Source organism: Hordeum vulgare, chromosome 3H, assembly GCF_904849725.1.
Source record: "Hordeum vulgare subsp. vulgare chromosome 3H, MorexV3_pseudomolecules_assembly, whole genome shotgun sequence".
Classification (NCBI taxonomy): Eukaryota; Viridiplantae; Streptophyta; class Magnoliopsida; order Poales; family Poaceae; genus Hordeum; species Hordeum vulgare.
This window is the reverse complement of record NC_058520.1, coordinates 34,895,078-34,901,057: the sequence shown is the minus strand read 5'-3', so window position 1 is coordinate 34,901,057 and position 5,980 is coordinate 34,895,078.

Below are 5,980 nucleotides of genomic sequence, written 5' to 3'. Positions count from 1 at the left end.
CTTATGTTGGTTAGAACCGGGATTGGAGAACAAATACGTGGAGTCAGGAGAGAACGTGCAGGACGATCAAGAACCATTCCAAGCTGAGGATATCACAGGCAAGATGATATGACCTTGATTCCATCTCTAGACTTGTTATGCTAGTTATGCTTCCCTTGTCAATTGCTCGCTGCCTACCACTGAAATATTTGCCTCTTGATATGCCATGAACCCAAACACTGATCCCTTCCTAGCAAACTTGAATGGCTAAGTAGGCTTTGCCCATCTACTAATGTTAGCGTTGCTAGATGCAGGTGCTTTGACTCATGTGATAACATGAGCTTGATATCATTATATTAAATTTGGTTATTTAATTAATACACCTATATACTTGGTAAATAACGGAAGGCCTAGCCTTTTGTCGGGTGCTTTGTTCCGTTATTGCCGCCTTAGTTACCGGCTACCGGTGTTTGATTCCATATCGATCGCTCCTAACACGTTCGGGGTTGTTATGGGGACCCGCTCGATGAATCGCGTAGCGTTAAGACTTGTCCGGCAGGACCCAACATTGGTTTTAATTTGCTAATCACTTAATAATAATCTGCATAGGGAATAGCTACCCCGAGGAATTTAATCAACAACCCGGGCCAGTGCTCCTCATGAGTGTTGGTCCAACCACCTAGCAGTCGGCAAGACCACCCCAAGGAAACTTGAGGTTTGGTCCTTGTCCACTTTGCATAGACGGTGTTGTCCTGAGACTGAGATATGCGGCTCTTATCGGGGTCGTCGACACACCGGGAGGTCCTGCTAGTCTTGTCTTACATTAGCGATATATCTTGCGTATAGGAATCCCAGTGAAGCTTTGGTTTTCCCCAGAGTTGAGGTTTTCCTCTAAGGAATCCGACGAGATCACGAGATTCGTGATAGAGGATTACTTTGCGGCCCGTGTACGTTTGTGATGGACTAGTTGGAGCACCCCTGCAGGGTTTAATCTTTTGGAAAGCCGTACCCGCGGTTATGTGGCAACTTGGATTATTTTGTTAACATACGGTGTTAGATAGCTTAAACAAAAGCTAATAAAATTGCCAACTGTGTGCGTAACCGTGACTGTCCCCTCGAAGATCTCTCTTCGATCGGGAACACGGTGGGGTTATGAATGACGTAGGTAGGTGTTCAGGATCACTTAGTGATCAAGTATTCACGATCGCTAGTATAGTCCACCTTCTTACCTGTTCTACGTAAGTTAGCCACCAAATCAAGCTTAGGATGCTGCAACCTTAAACACTTCACCTTATCCTACCTAATAACTTGACTAGTTCCGGCACCAAGGTCTTAGATTGCTGAGTCTCCGTGGCTCACGGATTCCTCCACAATACCAACAGGTTCAGGTACCCCAGAGACAGATGATCCCGACGGCACGCAGCTGGCGTGGAAGTACGATGAGGAGACAGACCACGTGTACGTGATCTATCCAGAAGATTGAGGCGTGGTCGTGATCGTGGGCCAGCAGGCAGGGTAGCATAGCCTTTTCTCTTATTTTGTAGTCCGTAGCGGAACTACTTTGGTTGTATGCGTGATGTACTCTGATATATTTATGAGAAGGCAATTGAACCCTGATTGTCTATCTTTATTATTATGTATGTGATGTGTTACCTGTTTGCGAGACGCTTAGATGCGCTCCTTTCCAATTCGGGGCCTCGATCCCTAGATCGGAAAGGACCGCATCTTGGTCGTTACAAGTTGGTAATCAGAGCCTTACGACCATAGGAGCCTTTGTGTGATCGTACTTGGCCGAGTCGAGTCTAGAAAATGTTTTGAGTCTTAGTTATATCGGAGAGTAGGATTCTTTTTTCTCCTCTTCTATGCTCTGGTGAGGTTCCCGGCTTAGGAAATCTTTAACTCTACTCCTTTTCTCGCTCAATTTTTTTTAGGATCACGCGGGTATTTGTGAAATCTATATGATTTTGATGTGATGGAGTCCTGTCCTGGTGCCTCCTATCTGCTTTAAGTTTCAAGTGAGTTGAGCTCCAGGGGATTCTTGCGCACATCGCCATCATTCAGATTTCTGAGTATCTAAGAACGAAGGATGTTCGTAATTGCTTCAATACTAGTAGTGGCGAGATAACCCCGATGTCCCCAGTACTGGTGCAGATTGTTCGGGGGTACTACCACACTTGGTATCGTTGTGATCACGAGGGTCTGTTGTAGATGAAGGTCCAAGATGATGGTTGTGTGTTGAAGGATGTGATACAAGTGATGGGTTAGTTTAGGAGTTGTGTGAAATACTCCTTGTATCCGTGTACCAGATTGCATGACCAGTTATTTCGTGAATTCATAGGTGGGATATCAAGTAGTATCTTATAGGACTATCTTCCTACAGACGCATGATTGAGGTTGGGGAAATCTCGATCATATGTTTGTTCCGAGAAATTCTAGCTCACACTTGTTTGCAGTGGTCCTTATCCGAATTTTGTCGTCCGTCACTTTGAGGATGCATTCTTGCTATGTTGTTCGAGTGCAATTGCTAAATTCTGTTCAGATATTCTGTCGTTTGATTGAGAAATATCTTCAATTATTCCATGGACTAATATGCTATCCGTCTTCACGATGGCTCCACCGACTCGTCAGAACCCAGGGCGTGCGGATATGCCACCTCCACCTCCTCCCCCTCCTCCGCCGCCGCCTCCTCCTGCAGAGGCCTGGCAAGCGGTGATGGCAGCTACTAATGCAAACACCTAGATGCTGATTCAGTTGCTGCGAGAGAGAGCCAACCAACAGCTAGATAATTTTCAACATGGTGGAAATCAGTTTGCGAGTCTGAGTCAGTTCCTGTCAAACCAGCCAAAGACGTTCACTTCATGCGACCAGCCATTTGATGCAGAAGATTGGATCCGTGATATGAAAAAACATTTCGAGTGTAGCAATGTGCGTCTGGAGGATTATGTCAAGTTTGCAACGTTCCAGTTGAAGGGGCAGGCTTCTATATGGTGGCAGCAGCTGAAGGACTCCAGAGGCGCTAGGGTGATTTCGTGGGATGAGTTCTGTCGTGACTTCACGTCACACTACATCCCTTCCAGTTTTGTGGAGGAGATGCGTGAGATGTTCAGGCGTTTGAAGCAGGGTGGCAATTCCGTGTACAAGTACAATGTTGAGTTCCACGAGCTGGCCCGTTATGCGCTGCAGGATATCCCGGATCAGAAGACCAAGATTCATCAGTTCAGGGGTGGCTTGAAAGAAGACTTGCAGTTAGCTCTCACCTTGCACGATCCTGAGGAGTTCGACAAGTTTTACAACCTAGCTCTCAGAGCAGAGGCAGCCTTGCTCGGGGTGGAAAATTCCAAGAAGCGCTTCAGAGATTCCAGCTCTTCCTCGACTCAGGTGGTTCAGAAGCAACAGAAGTTTTGGGTTTCTCCTCCTCCTCATCGACACTCGCAGCAACTTAAGCACTCAGGTGGTCATGGTTCATCCCACCCACCGAACCCTGGCTTTCAGCAGAGATACCAGCAGCAGAAGCAAGGGCCTCCTTAGACTCAGTACCGGCAGCCAGCAGATGTCACTTGTCACAAGTGTGGGCAGAAGGGTCACTATGCCAACAAATGTACTTCTCAGCTCCGACTGCCGCCTCCTCCTCCAGGCAAACCTCCAAGCAACGCTCTTGTCAAGTTCAATGCCAGATCAGCTCGAGTCAACATGGTGAACGCAGCTGAAGCAGACAACTCCTCTGATGTGATCATGGGTAACCTTCTCGTCAATGATATTCCTGCTAAAGTGTTATTTGATTCTGGTGCATCGCATTCGTTTATCTCAAGGCCATTCTCATTTAAGCATGGGTTCCCTACTCGTGATTTTCTTAAGCCTCTTTCAATTGTGTCTCCTGGCAAGATCATGAATTCTCACATGATGGTTCCAGACGTTTCTGTCAAGATGGGCGCTTATGCTTTTCTGGTGTCTCCTATTGTCTCGGGCAATTCCGACATCAACTTGATTCTTGATATGGACTGGCTGGCCATGAACAAGGCGTCAATTGATTGTGAAGCCAAAGAAGTGAAGCTTACCCACTCTTCGGAGGACGTGATTATATTCGCGGTGCGCGATGATACAATCCGTCTGTTCTCTTTGAATGAAAAGGGTGAGATCAATCCTATTGAGCAAGTTCCAGTGGTCCGCGAATATGAAGATGTGTTTCCTGAAGAGCTGCCAGGCATGCCTCCGCACCGTGAAGTTGAGTTTTTAATTGAGCTTGAGCCAGGCACAAAGCCAGTGTGCAAACGACCGTACAAGCTGGGTCCAGAAGAATTGAAGGAACTTAAGAGGCAACTCGATGAGCAGGAGCGTTTGGGTTTGATCAGACCGAGCTCGTCTCCGTGGGGCTGTGGTGTTCTGTTTGTCAAGAAGAAGGATGGCACAGACCGGCTGTGTGCCGATTACCGTCCATTGAATATGAATACAATCAGGAACAAATATCCACTTCTGAACATAACTGAGTTGTTCGAACAGTTGAAAGGTGCTAAGGTCTTCTCGAAGCTTGATCTCAGAATGGGCTATCATCAAATTCGCATTCGCGAGGAAGACATTCCAAAGACGGACTTCAGGACTAGTTTTGGCTCGTATGAGTATACGGTCATGTATTTTGGTCTGGCAAATGCTCCTCCGACATTCTGTCGATTGATGAACTATATTTTCTCCCCGTACAAGAATGAATTTGTCTTGCTCTATCTCGACGACATTCTGGTCTTTTCTGAATCTGAGGAAGAACATGAAGAACATCTCAGATTGGTGCTTGATAAGCTGAGAGAGTACAAGCTGTATGCCAAGTTTTCCAAGTGCGAGTTCTGGCTGAAAGAAGTGGTTTATGTTGGGCACATTATCTGTGCCGAGGGCATTAAAGTTGATCCGTCCAAGTTTCAGGCCATTGTTGAATGGGAGCCTCCGTAGAATGTGAAGCAGCTTCGAAGCTTTCTCGGGCTTGCTAGATATTGTAGAAGGTTCGTTGAGAACTTCTCCAAGATCGCCAAGCCGCTCTCAAGTCTTCTTCAGGAGGGTGTTAAGTATGCTTGGTCTCCAGAGTGTCAACTGGCCTTCGATACACTCAAAGAGAAGCTTACCTCCACTCCAGTCTTGGTCCCTCCGGATGATTCCAAGCCGTACTAGGTCTTTTGCGACGCTTCTCTCCAGGGTCTTGGTGCAGTCCTGATGCAAGATAAGAAGGTGGTTGCTTACACCTCCAGGCAGTTGAAGCTAGCGGAGAAGAACTATCCTGTGCATGATCTTGAGCTAGCAGCTGTGGTACATGCCTTGATGACTTGGAGACATCTCTTGTTGGAATGTAAGGTTGAAGTTTTCATGGATCACAAGAGTCTCAAGTACATCTTCACTCGGCCTAACTTGAATCTTCGGCAAACACGTTGGGTAGAAATACTCCAGGATTTTAACCCGAGTGTTGAGTACACGCCAGGCAAAGCTAATGTCGTGGCGGATGCATTGAGCAGGAGGGCATATTGCAACAGTCTGATTCTGCAACCTCTCCAGCCGGGTCTTTGTGAGTCTTTCAGGAAGCTCAACCTTCAGCTAGTACCTCAAGGATTTCTTGCAAACCTTCAGATCTCTCCTACCTTGGAAGATCAGGTCCGAGCAGGACAACTTCTGGATGCTATGGTGAAGAAGGTCAAGATTGGCGTGGGAAAGAGTCTCCGCAAGTATAAGTGCTTCACTGTTGATGCCAGGGACACATTGTTTTTCGAGGATCGCCTTGTCGTCTCGAAAGGTGATCTCAGGAAGGTAATCATGGAAGAAGCTCATAACTCTCCGCTCTCTATTCAATCTGGAAGCTCCAAAATGTACCATGACTTGAAGCAGACATTCTGGTGGACTCGTATGAAACGTGAGATTGCTCAGTTCGTAAACGAGTGTGACGTATGTCGAAGGGTGAAAGCAGAACATCAACGCCCAGCAGGCCTTTACAGCCTTTGCCGATTCCCGAGTGGAAGTTCGACCACATTGA